Source organism: Lates calcarifer, linkage group LG23 (assembly GCF_001640805.2).
Source record: "Lates calcarifer isolate ASB-BC8 linkage group LG23, TLL_Latcal_v3, whole genome shotgun sequence".
Classification (NCBI taxonomy): Eukaryota; Metazoa; Chordata; class Actinopteri; family Centropomidae; genus Lates; species Lates calcarifer.
The window spans coordinates 14179382-14199325 of NC_066855.1; the positions used below are offsets into that span (position 1 = coordinate 14179382).

The 19944-nt window shown below is 41.0% G+C and overlaps 1 protein-coding gene across 1 annotated transcript in view; it reads left to right on the forward strand.

Moving 5' to 3' along the window:
* The first annotated feature begins 461 nt into the window (after window positions 1-461).
* Window positions 462-19944, forward strand: part of LOC108886868 (probable E3 ubiquitin-protein ligase MARCHF10) — a 52330-nt gene continuing 32847 nt past the window's right edge. Inside the window, exon 1 of the mRNA XM_051066335.1 lies at window positions 462-482. The gene's annotated coding sequence lies outside the window, so the exon portion shown is untranslated. The remainder of the gene's footprint in view (window positions 483-19944) is intronic.

Here is a 19944-nt window from a genome sequence, read left to right on the forward strand (position 1 = left end):
GAGGAATTCACAACTCAAACATTATATAATGTAATTAAAATTAGCCCCACCTTTACCTGCTGCAACATTAAAGTGATGTATATGTAACATGCGTTATTCGAAAATCAGTTACTCGGCATAATGGGTACTTTCACTTTTAGTACTTTAAATATATTTTAATGCTTTTTTTTATACCAAAACTGCTAATACAACAATATGGCGACTAATAAAAACTGTAACCGGAGGCTCAATTATTTAAAAAAAAAAAAAAAACAAACAAAAAAAAAAAAAAAAACTAAGTGACAAGTAACGTCGAATTCACGTTCAACGTAATGCAACCAATTGTAAAGTTGTTCTACACATCTCTATAGAGGGCATCTATCTAAAACAGGCACGGAATCTCCATGGAAACGTGTCATTTGAACAGAAATACACGAGGGTGTTTTCAGCGGTAAACTTCACATCACCCTGTGATTCATGTCTCACATCCATCCGTCTAAAGAGTGAGTCTAAAGTGTTTTATACGCCATTAGCCTATATTTATATATGTTGTGGTGTTGCATATTTGTAGTGATTTATCATATCTACAGTATTTAATACATCTGGCATATGTACAGGCAACGCTCTTCTGTATTTCGTTTTAAAAATGTTTTTTTTTTAAGTGCTAATCTTTTACAGATGTAATTTTGATTTAAAGTGGTTATATTAAAATTTTATTTTCAACAAAGTAATAATGCATTTTCAATGTTAGGATCCAAATATTAATCTAAATTGTATATCGATATAAAAGGGTAAAAAAAAAAAAAAAAAAAAAAAATTAACATTCACAAATGTCTATTTTTCAAAAGGATACCCAGATTTAGTATTTTCCTCACACACATAAAAACAAACCAATTATTTGCACAATTAAATCTTTACATTTTTGCATTTTTCTTTTTATACCTGTCAATTTATGTTATGATAAATGGAAATATATTCAGATTATAAATGTTATATAGTCTATGGTATCACGGGCAGTGTTTCCCCTCATAACAACTTGTTGATAATAGTGCAAGTCTGAGGTTGTAACATTACCTTGGCTTTGAGGCTGCAGAGTACTGTAACAGCCTATGACACACAGTTAATACACCTGGCAGTGGAAACAGGTGTTTTCACCACAGTCATGCCTTCTCGAAGATTATTTCACACCTGATGATATCTGAGCCTGCAAATGTTCTTCCACACTAGCTGACTGACATCTGTTATAATTAAAGCTGCGAGCAGCGTTGAACGGGCCCTCGCACCCGGCGCCCGTCGGGGGAGCGGCGACCGCGGGACCCCGGCAACCGCGGGGTCAACGCAGGTCGCAGGGCACACGCTGGCGTAACAGTTCACACTTCCCAGATGTAAAAATTTTAAATAAAAGCTTTTACGCTAATTATTTTCTGTGATAATATTTTTCAGAGCTCATCATCTGTGACAGCTCTTGGCTCTCCTGACTGTAACCTCTCTGTGGCAGCTTCTCACAGACTCAATCAACTCCTCTTCCCCTCCCCCCTCAAACACAAACACAAACACACCCACACACACACACAAACACACAGAGAAATACCCCCTCCCAAAAGGAGATAAAACTCAGTTTTAACTTGAGTTTACAAGCTTTGAGCTTTGAGCAAAAGCATTTTTTTAAGTTCTGTTATTGGGTGCATATATAAATCATTTATGCTTAAACAAGGCTTATAATGAAGTTATTTGAACAGTGAATATCTCATCTGCCTAAAGTCAGGGCGAAGCCACTAACCAGCTGTAGGGATGGGTATCATTAGGATTTTATCTTTATCCATACAGACCCCTATCAGTCCAGCTCAGACTGTTACTGGTTTAAGAGAGTGAAGTTTATAGCAATTTGCAAAATTTTGAGATTAGTGACAAACTAACCAGTTAGACTATATACAGACAAGCTTTCATTTTAGCTGTTAGTAACGGTTTGCCATGAGCTTAATCAGCGTGCTGTGCTTCATGTTAAACATGTCATGAGACTGTGGACAACGCTGAAAATATTACTTTACTAACTACTGGCCAAACAGGTGCTTTGACAAAGAAAAGGTAAAGGCCAGCAGCTTTTACTTTTCAATGCACTTGTCGTCAACTTGAGTGGCTTATATTCAGCTGGTTAACCTCGACGCCGGTGGACCTAGTGCACTTTTCCTGTCGCCGTACACTGAGTAACACGAAAAAATCAGCTGACCCTTTGTGAAATTTCCTAACTGATCAAAACCAAACTGTAAAGACAGCATCAATCCACGCTCAGCTTTGTTCAAGGGGAGACATATGGGAGAAGATGAGTAGAGAGATAGAAAGAAACAGAAAGGGTGATGGAGAAAGATTACATCAATTCAAAATAACCTAGAATTCCTTAAAATTAATTTGAAGCCAGTTTAATTTTTTGAGCCAGCTTTGACATCTACAGATATGAGTTTCTGAAGAGGGGCCTGCTGAGGTTAGATGTGCTGAATAATATCCATTTTCATATCAGAAAAAACACTGCATTAAACATTGTCTTAGCTCACTGAGCTGAGGTCAACAGGTAATATAACCAACCTGTGAGGTGGCTCACCCCCGTAAGATAAACACATAAATGATCCCTGATAGAACCGATAATTAAAGGCACATCAGTGACAGGGAATGCTATTAAAACTAAACTATAAACTGGTGACATTAACTGCAAAAGAAGATTTTTATTGATACATTTCAGGTAGAATTTAGTTTTCAATAAGGGAAACAGTGTAAGAAACCTGAATTTGTTGCAACAAATTTAAAATAAAAGCTTTTATGCTAATTATTTTCTGTGATAATATTTTTCAGAGCTCATCATCTGTGACAGCTCATGGCTCTCTTGACTGTAACCTCTCTGTGGCAGCTTCTCACAGACTCAATCAACTCCTCTTCCCCTCCCCCCTCAAACACACACACACAGACACACACACACACAGAGACCCCCTTCCAAAAACCCATCAAAGAGTAATACAATGGCTCCATCTGTAGGATAAAGTAGAGAGTCGCAACAGGAAGTTACCCCAAAATCTGAGGTTTCAAACAGGAAGTTGGGTTTCCGAACTTTGACGGGCCAGAACCGGCACACGCTTCGACCCAAACTCACAATTTTCGGAGCCAGTCTTCCAAAAATTGTCAAGGAGGGGCTGACAACATTTGAAGTGAATCTGGTCACCCGTCTAGAAACTGGACATCACACTATAAAATATGTCATTTCCTGCTATAAATAGGTGGCGCTACAACAATTGTATGAATATTGACATATGGATGTGTGCAGATAGGTACCATTAACAATCCTGTAAAGTTTGATGCAGTTTGGACAAAGTATGGCCGAAATATAGCAAAAATAAAGCAACTTCCTGTTTCGTGGCGAGTAATCGAACTTTGAGGGGCCATAACTTCCACGCCCTTCAACAAAAACTCAAAATCTGCCGCAATTTAACATCGTCTATGTCTTAAGAACATACTATTAAGTTTTGAAGTCAATCGGATAATGCGTCTAGGACTAGTTCGCGTTCAAGCGACCCCTGGAAATGGCCAAAAACACACAATTTTTTCACCTTCCGGTCAAAATAAAAATACTTTCTGTTGGGTTTAGAATATGGCTCCAAGAGACTTTTTGGTGCGTCATGGGATGTTACATATGTGTGCAGATTTTCAGATTTTTAGGCGCAACGGGCTTGAGGGGCTGTTCCGTTTAAAAATGTAGGTGGCGCTACCGAGGGCATTTTACCACGCCCATGCTCAAGACCCCTAAATTATTAAATTTTTCGCCGTGCCTGACGCGTCTGCAAATTTTGGTAAGTTTTCACACATGTTAAGGCCCTCAAAAAGCCGATCTAAGAGGCGGAAAAAGAAGAAAAAAAATAATAATAATAATAATTAAAGCTGCGAGCAGCGTTGAACGGGCCCTCGCACCCGGCGCCCGTCGGGGGAGCGGCGACCGCGGGACCCCGGCAACCGCGGGGTCAACGCAGGTCGCAGGGCACACGCTGGCGTAACAGTTCACACTTCCGAGATGTAAAAATTTTAAATAAAAGCTTTTACGCTAATTATTTTCTGTGATAATATTTTTCAGAGCTCATCATCTGTGACAGCTCTTGGCTCTCTTGACTGTAACCTCCCTGTGGCAGCTTCTCACAGACTCAATCAACTCCTCTTCCCCTCCCCCCTCAAACACAAACACAAACACACACACACACACACACACACACACACACACACAGATACCCCCTCCCAAAAGGAGATAAAACTCAGTTTTAACTTGAGTTTAAAAGCTTTGAGCTTTGAGCAAAAGCATTTTTTTAAGTTCTGTTATTGGGTGCATATATAAATCATTTATGCTTAAACAAGGCTTATAATGAAGTTATTTGAACAGTGAATATCTCATCTGCCTAAAGTCAGGGCGAAGCCACTAACCAGCTGTAGGGATGGGTATCATTAGGATTTTATCTTTATCCATACAGACCCCTATCAGTCCAGCTCAGACTGTTACTGGTTTAAGAGAGTGAAGTTTATAGCAATTTGCAAAATTTGGAGATTAGTGACAAACTAACCAGTTAGACTACATACAGACAAGCTTTCATTTTAGCTGTTAGTAACAGTTTGCCATGAGCTTAACCAGCGTGCTGTGCTTCCTGTTAAACATGTTATGAGACTGTGGACAAGGCTGAAAATATTACTTTACTAACTACTTGCCGAACAGGCGCTTTGACAAAGAAAAGGTAAAGGCCAGCAGCTTTTACTTTTCAATGCACTTGTCGTCAACTTGAGTGGCTTATATTCAGCTGGTTCACCTCGACGCCCGTGGACCTAGTGCACTTTTCCTGTCGCCGTACACTGAGTAACACGAAAAAATCAGCTGACCCCGTGTGAAATTTCCTAACTGATCAAAACCAAACTGTAAAGACAGCATCAATCCACGCTCAGCTTTGGTCAAGGGGAGACATATGGGAGAAGATGAGTAGAGAGATGGAAAGAAACAGAAAGGGTGATGGAGAAAGATTACATGAATTCAAAATAACCTACAATTCCTTAAAATTAATTTGAAGCCAGTTTAATTTTTTGAGCCAGCTTTGACATCTGCAGATATGAGTTTCTGAAGAGGGGCCTGCTGAGGTTAGATGTGCTGAATAATATCCATTTTCATATCAGAAAAAACACTGCATTAAACATTGTCTTAGCTCACTGAGATGAGGTCAACAGGTAATATAACCAACCTGTGAGGTGGCTCACCCCCGTAAGATAAACACATAAATGATCCCTGATAGAACCGATAATTAAAGGCACATCAGTGACAGGGAATGCTATTAAAACTAAACTATAAACTGGTGACATTAACTGCAAAAGAAGATTTTTATTGATACATTTCAGGTAGAATTTAGTTTTCAATAAGGAAAATGCTGTAAGAAACCTGAATTTGTTGCAACAAATTTAAAATAAAAGCTTTTATGCTAATTATTTTCTGTGATAATATTTTTCAGAACTCATCATCTGTGACAGCTCATGGCTCTCTTGACTGTAACCTCCCTGTGGCAGCTTCTCACAGACTCAATCAACTCCTCTTCCCCTCCCCCCTCAAACACACACACACAGACACACACACACAGAGACCCCCTTCCAAAAACCCATCAAAGAGTAATACAATGGCTCCATCTGTAGGATAAAGTAGAGAGTCGCAACAGGAAGTTACCCCAAAATCTGAGGTTTCAAACAGGAAGTTGGGTTTCCGAACTTTGACGGGCCAGAACCGGCACACGCTTCGACCCAAACTCACAATTTTCGGAGCCAGTCTTCCAAAAATTGTCAAGGAGGGGCTGACAACATTTGAAGTGAATCTGGTCACCCGTCTAGAAACTGGACATCACACTATAAAATATGTCATTTCCTGCTATAAATAGGTGGCGCTACAACAATTGTATGAATATTGACATATGGATGTGTGCAGATAGGTACCATTAACAATCCTGTAAAGTTTGATGCAGTTTGGACAAAGTATGGCCGAAATATAGCAAAAATAAAGCAACTTCCTGTTTCGTGGCGAGTAATCGAACTTTGAGGGGCCATAACTTCCACGCCCTTCAACAAAAACTCAAAATCTGCCGCAATTTAACATCGTCTATGTCTTAAGAACATACTATTAAGTTTTGAAGTCAATCGGATAATGCGTCTAGGACTAGTTCGCGTTCAAGCGACCCCTGGAAATGGCCAAAAACACACAATTTTTTCACCTTCCGGTCAAAATAAAAATACTTTCTGTTGGGTTTAGAATATGGCTCCAAGAGACTTTTTGGTGCGTCATGGGATGTTACATATGTGTGCAGATTTTCAGATTTTTAGGCGCAACGGGCTTGAGGGGCTGTTCCGTTTAAAAATGTAGGTGGCGCTACCGAGGGCATTTTACCACGCCCATGCTCAAGACCCCTAAATTATTAAATTTTTCGCCGTGCCTGACGCGTCTGCAAATTTTGGTAAGTTTTCACGCATGTTAAGGCCCTCAAAAAGCCGATCTAAGAGGCGGAAAAAGAAGAAAAAAAATAATAATAATAATAATTAAAGCTGCGAGCAGCGTTGAACGGGCCCTCGCACCCGGCGCCCGTCGGGGGAGCGGCGACCGCGGGACCCCGGCAACCGCGGGGTCAACGCAGGTCGCAGGGCACACGCTGGCGTAACAGTTCACACTTCCGAGATGTAAAAATTTTAAATAAAAGCTTTTACGCTAATTATTTTCTGTGATAATATTTTTCAGAGCTCATCATCTGTGACAGCTCTTGGCTCTCTTGACTGTAACCTCCCTGTGGCAGCTTCTCACAGACTCAATCAACTCCTCTTCCCCTCCCCCCTCAAACACAAACACAAACACACACACACACACACACACACACACACACACACAGATACCCCCTCCCAAAAGGAGATAAAACTCAGTTTTAACTTGAGTTTAAAAGCTTTGAGCTTTGAGCAAAAGCATTTTTTTAAGTTCTGTTATTGGGTGCATATATAAATCATTTATGCTTAAACAAGGCTTATAATGAAGTTATTTGAACAGTGAATATCTCATCTGCCTAAAGTCAGGGCGAAGCCACTAACCAGCTGTAGGGATGGGTATCATTAGGATTTTATCTTTATCCATACAGACCCCTATCAGTCCAGCTCAGACTGTTACTGGTTTAAGAGAGTGAAGTTTATAGCAATTTGCAAAATTTGGAGATTAGTGACAAACTAACCAGTTAGACTACATACAGACAAGCTTTCATTTTAGCTGTTAGTAACAGTTTGCCATGAGCTTAACCAGCGTGCTGTGCTTCCTGTTAAACATGTTATGAGACTGTGGACAAGGCTGAAAATATTACTTTACTAACTACTTGCCGAACAGGCGCTTTGACAAAGAAAAGGTAAAGGCCAGCAGCTTTTACTTTTCAATGGCACTTGTCGTCAACTTGAGTGGCTTATATTCAGCTGGTTCACCTCGACGCCCGTGGACCTAGTGCACTTTTCCTGTCGCCGTACACTGAGTAACACGAAAAAATCAGCTGACCCCGTGTGAAATTTCCTAACTGATCAAAACCAAACTGTAAAGACAGCATCAATCCACGCTCAGCTTTGGTCAAGGGGAGACATATGGGAGAAGATGAGTAGAGAGATGGAAAGGAAACAGAAAGGGTGATGGAGAAAGATTACATGAATTCAAATAACCTACAATTCCTTAAAATTAATTTGAAGCCAGTTTAATTTTTTGAGCCAGCTTTGACATCTGCAGATATGAGTTTCTGAAGAGGGGCCTGCTGAGGTTAGATGTGCTGAATAATATCCATTTTCATATCAGAAAAAACACTGCATTAAACATTGTCTTAGCTCACTGAGCTGAGGTCAACAGGTAATATAACCAACCTGTGAGGTGGCTCACCCCCGTAAGATAAACACATAAATGATCCCTGATAGAACCGATAATTAAAGGCACATCAGTGACAGGGAATGCTATTAAAACTAAACTATAAACTGGTGACATTAACTGCAAAAGAAGATTTTTATTGATACATTTCAGGTAGAATTTAGTTTTCAATAAGGAAAATGCTGTAAGAAACCTGAATTTTGCAACAAATTTAAAATAAAAGCTTTTATGCTAATTATTTTCTGTGATAATATTTTTCAGACTCATCATCTGTGACAGCTCATGGCTCTCTGACTGTAACCTCCCTGTGGCAGCTTCTCACAGACTCAATCAACTCCTCTTCCCCTCCCCCTCAAACACACACACACACAGACACACACACACAGAGACCCCCTTCCAAAAACCCATCAAAGAGTAATACAATGGCTCCATCTGTAGGATAAAGTAGAGAGTCGCAACAGGAAGTTACCCCAAAATCTGAGGTTTCAAACAGGAAGTTGGGTTTCCGAACTTTGACGGGCCAGAACCGGCACACGCTTCGACCCAAACTCACAATTTTCGGAGCCAGTCTTCCAAAAATTGTCAAGGAGGGGCTGACAACATTTGAAGTGAATCTGGTCACCCGTCTAGAAACTGGACATCACACTATAAAATATGTCATTTCCTGCTATAAATAGGTGGCGCTACAACAATTGTATGAATATTGACATATGGATGTGTGCAGATAGGTACCATTAACAATCCTGTAAAGTTTGATGCAGTTTGGACAAAGTATGGCCGAAATATAGCAAAAATAAAGCAACTTCCTGTTTCGTGGCGAGTAATCGAACTTTGAGGGGCCATAACTTCCACGCCCTTCAACAAAAACTCAAAATCTGCCGCAATTTAACATCGTCTATGTCTTAAGAACATACTATTAAGTTTTGAAGTCAATCGGATAATGCGTCTAGGACTAGTTCGCGTTCAAGCGACCCCTGGAAATGGCCAAAAACACACAATTTTTTCACCTTCCGGTCAAAATAAAAATACTTTCTGTTGGGTTTAGAATATGGCTCCAAGAGACTTTTTGGTGCGTCATGGGATGTTACATATGTGTGCAGATTTTCAGATTTTTAGGCGCAACGGGCTTGAGGGGCTGTTCCGTTTAAAAATGTAGGTGGCGCTACCGAGGGCATTTTACCACGCCCATGCTCAAGACCCCTAAATTATTAAATTTTTCGCCGTGCCTGACGCGTCTGCAAATTTTGGTAAGTTTTCACGCATGTTAAGGCCCTCAAAAAGCCGATCTAAGAGGCGGAAAAAGAAGAAAAAAAATAATAATAATAATAATTAAAGCTGCGAGCAGCGTTGAACGGGCCCTCGCACCCGGCGCCCGTCGGGGGGAGCGGCGACGCGGGACCCCGGCAACCGCGGGGTCAACGCAGGTCGCAGGGCACACGCTGGCGTAACAGTTCACACTTCCGAGATGTAAAAATTTTAAATAAAAGCTTTTATGCTAATTATTTTCTGTGATAATATTTTTCAGAGCTCATCATCTGTGACAGCTCTTGGCTCTCCTGACTGTAACCTCTCTGTGGCAGCTTCTCACAGACTCAATCAACTCCTCTTCCCTCCCCCCTCAAACACAAACACAAACACACACACACACACACACACACAGATACCCCCTCCCAAAAGGAGATAAAACTCAGTTTTAACTTGAGTTTAAAAGCTTTGAGCTTTGAGCAAAAGCATTTTTTTTAAGTTCTGTTATTGGGTGCATATATAAATCATTTATGCTTAAACAAGGCTTATAATGAAGTTATTTGAACAGTGAATATCTCATCTGCCTAAAGTCAGGGCGAAGCCACTAACCAGCTGTAGGGATGGGTATCATTAGGATTTTATCTTTATCCATACAGACCCCTATCAGTCCAGCTCAGACTGTTACTGGTTTAAGAGAGTGAAGTTTATAGCAATTTGCAAAATTTGGAGATTAGTGACAAACTAACCAGTTAGACTACATACAGACAAGCTTTCATTTTAGCTGTTAGTAACAGTTTGCCATGAGCTTAACCAGCGTGCTGTGCTTCCTGTTAAACATGTCATGAGACTGTGGACAACGCTGAAAATATTACTTTACTAACTACTGGCCGAACAGGCGCTTTGACAAAGAAAAGGTAAAGGCCAGCAGCTTTTACTTTTCAATGCACTTGTCGTCAACTTGAGTGGCTTATATTCAGCTGGTTCACCTCGACGCCTGGACCTAGTGCACTTTTCCTGTCGCCGTACACTGAGTAACACGAAAAAATCAGCTGACCCCGTGTGAAATTTCCTAACTGATCAAAACCAAACTGTAAAGACAGCATCAATCCACGCTCAGCTTTGGTCAAGGGAGACATATGGTAAGATTACATGAATTCAAAATAACCTACAATTCCTTCAAATTAATTTGAAGCCAGTTTAATTTTTGAGCCAGCTTTGACATCTGCAGATATGAGTTTCTGAAGAGGGCCTGCTGAGGTTAGATGTGCTGAATAATATCCATTTTCATATCAGAAAAAACACTGCATTAAACATTGTCTTAGCTCACTGAGCTGAGGTCAACAGGTAATATAACCAACCTGTGAGGTGGCTCACCCCCGTAAGATAAACACATAAATGATCCCTGATAGAACCGATAATTAAAGGCACATCAGTGACAGGGAATGCTATTAAAACTAAACTATAAACTGGTGACATTAACTGCAAAAGAAGATTTTTTTGATACATTTCAGGTAGAATTTAGTTTTCAATAAGGAAAATAAGAAACCTGAATTTGTTGCAACAAATTTAAAATAAAAGCTTTTATGCTAATTATTTTCTGTGATAATATTTTTCAGACTCATCATCTGTGACAGCTCTTGGCTCTCTTGACTGTAACCTCCCTGTGGCAGCTTCTCACAGACTCAATCAACTCCTCTTCCCCTCCCCCCTCAAACACACACACACACACACACACACACACACACACACACACACACAGAGACCCCCTTCCAAAAACCCATCAAAGAGTAATACAATGGCTCCATCTGTAGGATAAAGTAGAGAGTCGCAACAGGAAGTTACCCCAAAATCTGAGGTTTCAAACAGGAAGTTGGGTTTCCGAACTTTGACGGGCCAGAACCGGCACACGCTTCGACCAAACTCACAATTTTCGGAGCCAGTCTTCCAAAAATTGTCAAGGAGGGCTGACAACATTTGAAGTGAATCTGGTCACCCGTCTAGAAACTGGACATCACACTATAAAATATGTCATTTCCTGCTATAAATAGGTGGCGCTACAACAATTGTATGAATATTGACATATGGATGTGTGCAGATAGGTACCATTAACAATCCTGTAAAGTTTGATGCAGTTTGGACAAAGTATGGCCGAAATATAGCAAAATAAAGCAACTTCCTGTTTGTGGCGAGTAATCGAACTTTGAGGGGCCATAACTTCCACGCCCTTCAACAAAAACTCAAAACTTTTGCAATTTAACATCGTCTATGTCTTAAGAACAAATTATTAAATTTTGAAGTCAATCGGATAATGCGTCTAGGACTAGTTCGCGTTCAAGCGACCCCTGGAAATGGCCAAAAACACACAATTTTTTCACCTTCCGGTCAAAATAAAAATACTTTCTGTTGGGTTTAGAATATGGCTCCAAGAGACTTTTTGGTGCGTCATGGGATGTTACATATGTGTGCAGATTTTCAGATTTTTAGGCGCAACGGGCTTGAGGGGCTGTTCCGTTTAAAAATGTAGGTGGCGCTACCGAGGCATTTTACCACACCCATGCTCAAGACCCCTAAATTATTAAATTTTTCGCCGTGCCTGACGCGTCTGCAAATTTTGGTTTTCACGCAAGGTTCGCCCTAAAATAACTAAGAGGGGCAAATAAGTAATAATAATAATAATTAAAGCTGCGAGCAGCGTTGAACGGGCCCTCGCACCCGGCGCCGTCGGGGGAGCGGCGACCGCGGGACCCCGGCAACCGCGGGGTCAACGCAGGTCGCAGGGCACACGCTGGCGTAACAGTTCACACTTCCGAGATGTAAAAATTTTAAATAAAAGCTTTTACGCTAATTATTTTCTGTGATAATATTTTTCAGAGCTCATCATCTGTGACAGCTCTTGGCTCTCCTGACTGTAACCTCTCTGTGGCAGCTTCTCACAGACTCAATCAACTCCTCTTCCCCTCCCCCCTCAAACACAAACACAAACACACACACACACACACAGATACCCCCTCCCAAAAGGAGATAAAACTCAGTTTTAACTTGAGTTTACAAGCTTTGAGCTTTGAGCAAAAGCATTTTTTTAAGTTCTGTTATTGGGTGCATATATAAATCATTTATGCTTAAACAAGGCTTATAATGAAGTTATTTGAACAGTGAATATCTCATCTGCCTAAAGTCAGGGCGAAGCCACTAACCAGCTGTAGGGATGGGTATCATTAGGATTTTATCTTTATCCATACAGACCCCTATCAGTCCAGCTCAGACTGTTACTGGTTTAAGAGAGTGAAGTTTATAGCAATTTGCAAAATTTGGAGATTAGTGACTAACCAGTTAGACTACATACAGACAAGCTTTCATTTTAGCTGTTAGTAACAGTTTGCCATGAGCTTAACCAGCGTGCTGTGCTTCCTGTTAAACATGTCATGAGACTGTGGACAACGCTGAAAATATTACTTTACTAACTACTGGCCGAACAGGCGCTTTGACAAAGAAAAGGTAAAGGCCAGCAGCTTTTACTTTTCAATGCACTTGTCGTCAACTTGAGTGGCTTATATTCAGCTGGTTCACCTCGACGCCTGGACCTAGTGCACTTTTCCTGTCGCCGTACACTGAGTAACACGAAAAAATCAGCTGACCCCGTGTGAAATTTCCTAACTGATCAAAACCAAACTGTAAAGACAGCATCAATCCACGCTCAGCTTTGGTCAAGGGGAGACATATGGTAAGATTACATGAATTCATGTAATTCTTTGATACAATTTCAGACTTAACTAAGTCATTCACTAGTGTCTTGGCAGCGTTTATGGGTTCTTTAGACAGTCTCTAACTTTTCTTTCCAGGGTCATTGAAAACTTTGGCTTCCTACCTCTGCCATGCACAGTGTGGCTCTCCTTGAAACTCTCATTTGAGTTCTTGACGCTTGGAAATGCTGTTATAACTTTGTATATCCTTCTCCTGCTTCCTGCATCGACAATTCTTCAAGTCTACAGTGATTTCCTTAGTTTTTGGCATGATGCTTTCTCAAGTGACAGCTCAATCTTAACTGAAGTTTTTATATCAGCTCTTGGCTCTCCTGACTGTAACCTCCTGTGGCAGCTTCTCACAGACTCAATCAACTCCTCTTCCCCTCCCCCTCAACACAAACACACACACACACACACACACACACACACAGAGACCCCCTTCCAAAAACCCATCAAAGAGTAATACAATGGCTCCATCTGTAGGATAAAGTAGAGAGTCGCAACAGGAAGTTACCCCAAAATCTGAGGTTTCAAACAGGAAGTTGGGTTTCCGAACTTTGACGGGCCAGAACCGGCACACGCTTCGACCAAAACTCACAATTTTCGGAGCCAGTCTTCCAAAAATTGTCAAGGAGGGGCTGACAACATTTGAAGTGAATCTGGTCACCCGTCTAGAAACTGGACATCACACTATAAAATATGTCATTTCCTGCTATAAATAGGTGGCGCTACAACAATTGTATGAATATTGACATATGGATGTGTGCAGATAGGTACCATTAACAATCCTGTAAAGTTTGATGCAGTTTGGACAAAGTATGGCCGAAATATAGCAAAAATAAAGCAACTTCCTGTTTCGTGGCGAGTAATCGAACTTTGAGGGGCCATAACTTCCACGCCCTTCAAAAAACTCAAAATCTGCCGCAATTTAACATCGTCTATGTCTTAAGAACATACTATTAAATTTTGAAGTCAATCGGATAATGCGTCTAGGACTAGTTCGCGTTCAAGCGACCCCTGGAAATGGCCAAAAACACACAATTTTTTCACCTTCCGGTCAAAATAAAAATACTTTCTGTTGGGTTTAGAATATGGCTCCAAGAGACTTTTTGGTGCGTCATGGGATGTTACATATGTGTGCAGATTTTCAGATTTTTAGGCGCAACGGGCTTGAGGGGCTGTTCCGTTTAAAAATGTAGGTGGCGCTACCGAGGCCATTTTACCACACCCATGCTCAAGACCCCTAAATTAAATTTTTCGCCGTGCCTGACGCGTCTGCAAATTTTGGTAAGTTTTCACGCATGTTAAGGCCCTCAAAAAGCCGATCAAAGAGGCGGAAAAAGAAGAAAAAAATAATAATAATAATAATTAAAGGCGAGCAGCGTTGAACGGGCCCTCGCACCGGCGCCCCCCGGGGAGCGGCGACCGCGGGACCCCGGCAACCGCGGGGTCAACGCAGGTCGCAGGGCACACGCTGGCGTAACAGTTCACACTTCCAGATGTAAAAATTTTAAATAAAAGCTTTTACGCTAATTATTTTCTGTGATAATATTTTTCAGAGCTCATCATCTGTGACAGCTCTTGGCTCTCCTGACTGTAACCTCTCTGTGGCAGCTTCTCACAGACTCAATCAACTCCTCTTCCCCTCCCCCTCAAACACAAACACAAACACAACACACACACACACACACAGATACCCCTCCCAAAAGGAGATAAAACTCAGTTTTAACTTGAGTTTACAAGCTTTGAGCTTTGAGCAAAAGCATTTTTTTAAGTTCTGTTATTGGGTGCATATATAAATCATTTATGCTTAAACAAGGCTTATAATGAAGTTATTTGAACAGTGAATATCTCATCTGCCTAAAGTCAGGGCGAAGCCACTAACCAGCTGTAGGGATGGGTATCATTAGGATTTTATCTTTATCCATACAGACCCCTATCAGTCCAGCTCAGACTGTTACTGGTTTAAGAGAGTGAAGTTTATAGCAATTTGCAAAATTTGGAGATTAGTGACAAACTAACCAGTTAGACTACATACAGACAAGCTTTCATTTTAGCTGTTAGTAACAGTTTGCCATGAGCTTAACCAGCGTGCTGTGCTTCTGTTAAACATGTCATGAGACTGTGGACAACGCTGAAAATATTACTTTACTAACTACTGGCCGAACAGGCGCTTTGACAAAGAAAAGGTAAAGGCCAGCAGCTTTTACTTTTCAATGCACTTGTCGTCAACTTGAGTGGCTTATATTCAGCTGGTTCACCTCGACGCCAGTGCACTTTTCCTGTCGCCGTACACTGAGTAACACGAAAAATCAGCTGACCCCGTGTGAAATTTCCTAACTGATCAAAACCAAACAGCTTTGGTCAAGGGGAGACATATGGTAAGATTACATGAATTCAAAATAACCTACAATCCTTAAATTAATTTGAAGCCAGTTTAATTTTTTGAGCCAGCTTTGACATCTGCAGATATGAGTTTCTGAAGAGGGGCCTGCTGAGGTTAGATGTGCTGAATAATATCCATTTTCATATCAGAAAAAACACTGCATTAAACATTGTCTTAGCTCACTGAGCTGAGGTCAACAGGTAATATAACCAACCTGTGAGGTGGCTCACCCCCGTAAGAAACACATAAATGATCCCTGATAGAACCGATAATTAAAGGCACATCAGTGACAGGGAATGCTATTAAAACTAAACTATAAACTGGTGACATTAACTGCAAAAGAAGATTTTTATTGATACATTTCAGGTAGAATTTAGTTTTCAATAAGGAAATGCTGTAAGAAACCTGAATTTGTTGCAACAAATTTAAAATAAAAGCTTTTATGCTAATTATTTTCTGTGATAATATTTTTCAGAGCTCATCATCTGTGACAGCTCTTGGCTCTCCTGACTGTAACCTCCTGTGGCAGCTTCTCACAGACTCAATCAACTCCTCTTCCCCTCCCCCCTCAAACACACACACACAGACACACACACACAGAGACCCCCTTCCAAAAACCCATCAAAGAGTAATACAATGGCTCCATCTGTAGGATAAAGTAGAGAGTCGCAACAGGAAGTTACCCCAAAATCTGAGGTTTCAAACAGGAAGTTGGGTTTCCGAACTTTGACGGGCCAGAACCGGCACACGCTTCGACCCAAACTCACAATTTTCGGAGCCAGTCTTCCAAAAATTGTCAAGGAGGGGCTGACAACATTTGAAGTGAATCTGGTCACCCGTCTAGAAACTGGACATCACACTATAAAATATGTCATTTCCTGCTATAAATAGGTGGCGCTACAACAATTGTATGAATATTGACATATGGATGTGTGCAGATAGGTACCATTAACAATCCTGTAAAGTTTGATGCAGTTTGGACAAAGTATGGCCGAAATATAGCAAAAATAAAGCAACTTCCTGTTTCGTGGCGAGTAATCGAACTTTGAGGGGCCATAACTTCCACGCCCTTCAACAAAAACTCAAAATCTGCCGCAATTTAACATCGTCTATGTCTTAAGAACATACTATTAAGTTTTGAAGTCAATCGGATAATGCGTCTAGGACTAGTTCGCGTTCAAGCGACCCCTGGAAATGGCCAAAAACACACAATTTTTTCACCTTCCGGTCAAAATAAAAATACTTTCTGTTGGGTTTAGAATATGGCTCCAAGAGACTTTTTGGTGCGTCATGGGATGTTACATATGTGTGCAGATTTTCAGATTTTTAGGCGCAACGGGCTTGAGGGGCTGTTCCGTTTAAAAATGTAGGTGGCGCTACCGAGGCCATTTTACCACGCCCATGCTCAAGACCCCTAAATTATTAAATTTTTCGCCGTGCCTGACGCGTCTGCAAATTTTTGGTAAGTTTTCACGCATGTTAAGGCCCTCAAAAAGCCGATCTAAGAGGCATAAAAAAAAATAATAATAATAGATGCAAAACGCAAATAATTAAAGCTGCGAGCAGCGTTGAACGGGCCCTCGCACCCGGCGCCCGTCGGGGAGCGGCGACCGCGGGACCCCGGCAACCGCGGGGTCAACGCAGGTCGCAGGGCACACGCTGGCGTAACAGTTCACACTTCCCAGATGTAAAAATTTTAAATAAAAGCTTTTACGCTAATTATTTTCTGTGATAATATTTTTCAGAGCTCATCATCTGTGACAGCTCTTGGCTCTCCTGACTGTAACCTCTCTGTGGCAGCTTCTCACAGACTCAATCAACTCCTCTTCCCCTCCCCCTCAAACACAAACACAAACACACACACACACACACACACACAGATACCCCCTCCCAAAAGGAGATAAAACTCAGTTTTAACTTGAGTTTACAAGCTTTGAGCTTTGAGCAAAAGCATTTTTTTTAAGTTCTGTTATTGGGTGCATATATAAATCATTTATGCTTAAACAAGGCTTATAATGAAGTTATTTGAACAGTGAATATCTCATCTGCCTAAAGTCAGGGCGAAGCCACTAACCAGCTGTAGGGATGGGTATCATTAGGATTTTATCTTTATCCATACAGACCCCTATCAGTCCAGCTCAGACTGTTACTGGTTTAAGAGAGTGAAGTTTATAGCAATTTGCAAAATTTGGAGATTAGTGACAAACTAACCAGTTAGACTACATACAGACAAGCTTTCATTTTAGCTGTTAGTAACAGTTTGCCATGAGCTTAACCAGCGTGCTGTGCTTCTGTTAAACATGTCATGAGACTGTGGACAACGCTGAAAATATTACTTTACTAACTACTGGCCGAACAGGCGCTTTGACAAAGAAAAGGTAAAGGCCAGCAGCTTTTACTTTTCAATGCACTTGTCGTCAACTTGAGTGGCTTATATTCAGCTGGTTCACCTCGACGCCGGTGGATAGTGCACTTTTCCTGTCGCCGTACACTGAGTAACACGAAAAAATCAGCTGACCCCTTGTGAAATTTCCTAACTGATCAAAACCAAACTGTAAAGATCAAGGGGAGACATATGGTAAGATTACATGAATTCAAAATAACCTACAATTCCTTCAAATTAATTTGAAGCCAGTTTAATTTTTGAGCCAGCTTTGACATCTGCAGATATGAGTTTCTGAAGAGGGGCCTGCTGAGGTTAGATGTGCTGAATAATATCCATTTTCATATCAGAAAAAACACTGCATTAAACATTGTCTTAGCTCACTGAGCTGAGGTCAACAGGTAATATAACCAACCTGTGAGGTGGCTCACCCCCGTAAGATAAACACATAAATGATCCCTGATAGAACCGATAATTAAAGGCACATCAGTGACAGGGAATGCTATTAAAACTAAACTATAAACTGGTGACATTAACTGCAAAGAAGATTTTTATTGATACATTTCAGGTAGAATTTAGTTTTCAATAAGGAAAACTGTAAGAAACCTGAATTTGTTGCAACAAATTTAAAATAAAAGCTTTTATGCTAATTATTTTCTGTGATAATATTTTTCAGAACTCATCATCTGTGACAGCTCATGGCTCTCTTGACTGTAACCTCCCTGTGGCAGCTTCTCACAGACTCAATCAACTCCTCTTCCCCTCCCCCTCAAACACACACACACACAGACACACACACACACAGAGACCCCCTTCCAAAAACCCATCAAAGAGTAATACAATGGCTCCATCTGTAGGATAAAGTAGAGAGTCGCAACAGGAAGTTACCCCAAAATCTGAGGTTTCAAACAGGAAGTTGGGTTTCCGAACTTTGACGGGCCAGAACCGGCACACGCTTCGACCAAACTCACAATTTTCGGAGCCAGTCTTCCAAAAATTGTCAAGGAGGGGCTGACAACATTTGAAGTGAATCTGGTCACCCGTCTAGAAACTGGACATCACACTATAAAATATGTCATTTCCTGCTATAAATAGGTGGCGCTACAACAATTGTATGAATATTGACATATGGATGTGTGCAGATAGGTACCATTAACAATCCTGTAAAGTTTGATGCAGTTTGGACAAAGTATGGCCGAAATATAGCAAAAATAAAGCAACTTCCTGTTTCGTGGCGAGTAATCGAACTTTGAGGGGCCATAACTTCCACGCCCTTCAACAAAAACTCAAAATCTGCCGCAATTTAACATCGTCTATGTCTTAAGAACATACTATTAAGTTTTGAAGTCAATCGGATAATGCGTCTAGGACTAGTTCGCGTTCAAGCGACCCCTGGAAATGGCCAAAAACACACAATTTTTTCACCTTCCGGTCAAAATAAAAATACTTTCTGTTGGGTTTAGAATATGGCTCCAAGAGACTTTTTGGTGCGTCATGGGATGTTACATATGTGTGCAGATTTTCAGATTTTTAGGCGCAACGGCTTGAGGGGCTGTTCCGTTTAAAAATGTAGGTGGCGCTACCGAGGGCATTTTACCACGCCCATGCTCAAGACCCCTAAATTATTAAATTTTTCGCCGTGCCTGACGCGTCTGCAAATTTTTGGTAAGTTTTCACGCATGTTAAGGCCCTCAAAAAGCCGATCTAAGAGGCGGAAAAAGAAGAAAAAAAAAAAAATAATAATAATAATAATAATTAAAGCTGCGAGCAGCGTTGAACGGGCCCTCGCACCCGGCGCCCGTCGGGGGGAGCGGCGACGCGCGGGACCCCGGCAACCGCGGGTCAACGCAGGTCGCAGGGCACACGCTGGCGTAACAGTTCACACTTCCCGAGATGTAAAATTTTAAATAAAAGCTTTTATGCTAATTATTTTCTGTGATAATATTTTTCAGAGCTCATCATCTGTGACAGCTCTTGGCTCTCTTGACTGTAACCTCTCTGTGGCAGCTTCTCACAGACTCAATCAACTCCTCTTCCCCTCCCCCCTCAAACACAAACACAAACACAAACACACACACACACACACACACACACAGAGATACCCCCTCCCAAAAGGAGATAAAACTCAGTTTTAACTTGAGTTTACAAGCTTTGAGCTTTGAGCAAAAGCATTTTTTTAAGTTCTGTTATTGGGTGCATATATAAATCATTTATGCTTAAACAAGGTTATAATGAAGTTATTTGAACAGTGAATATCTCATCTGCCTAAAGTCAGGGCGAAGCC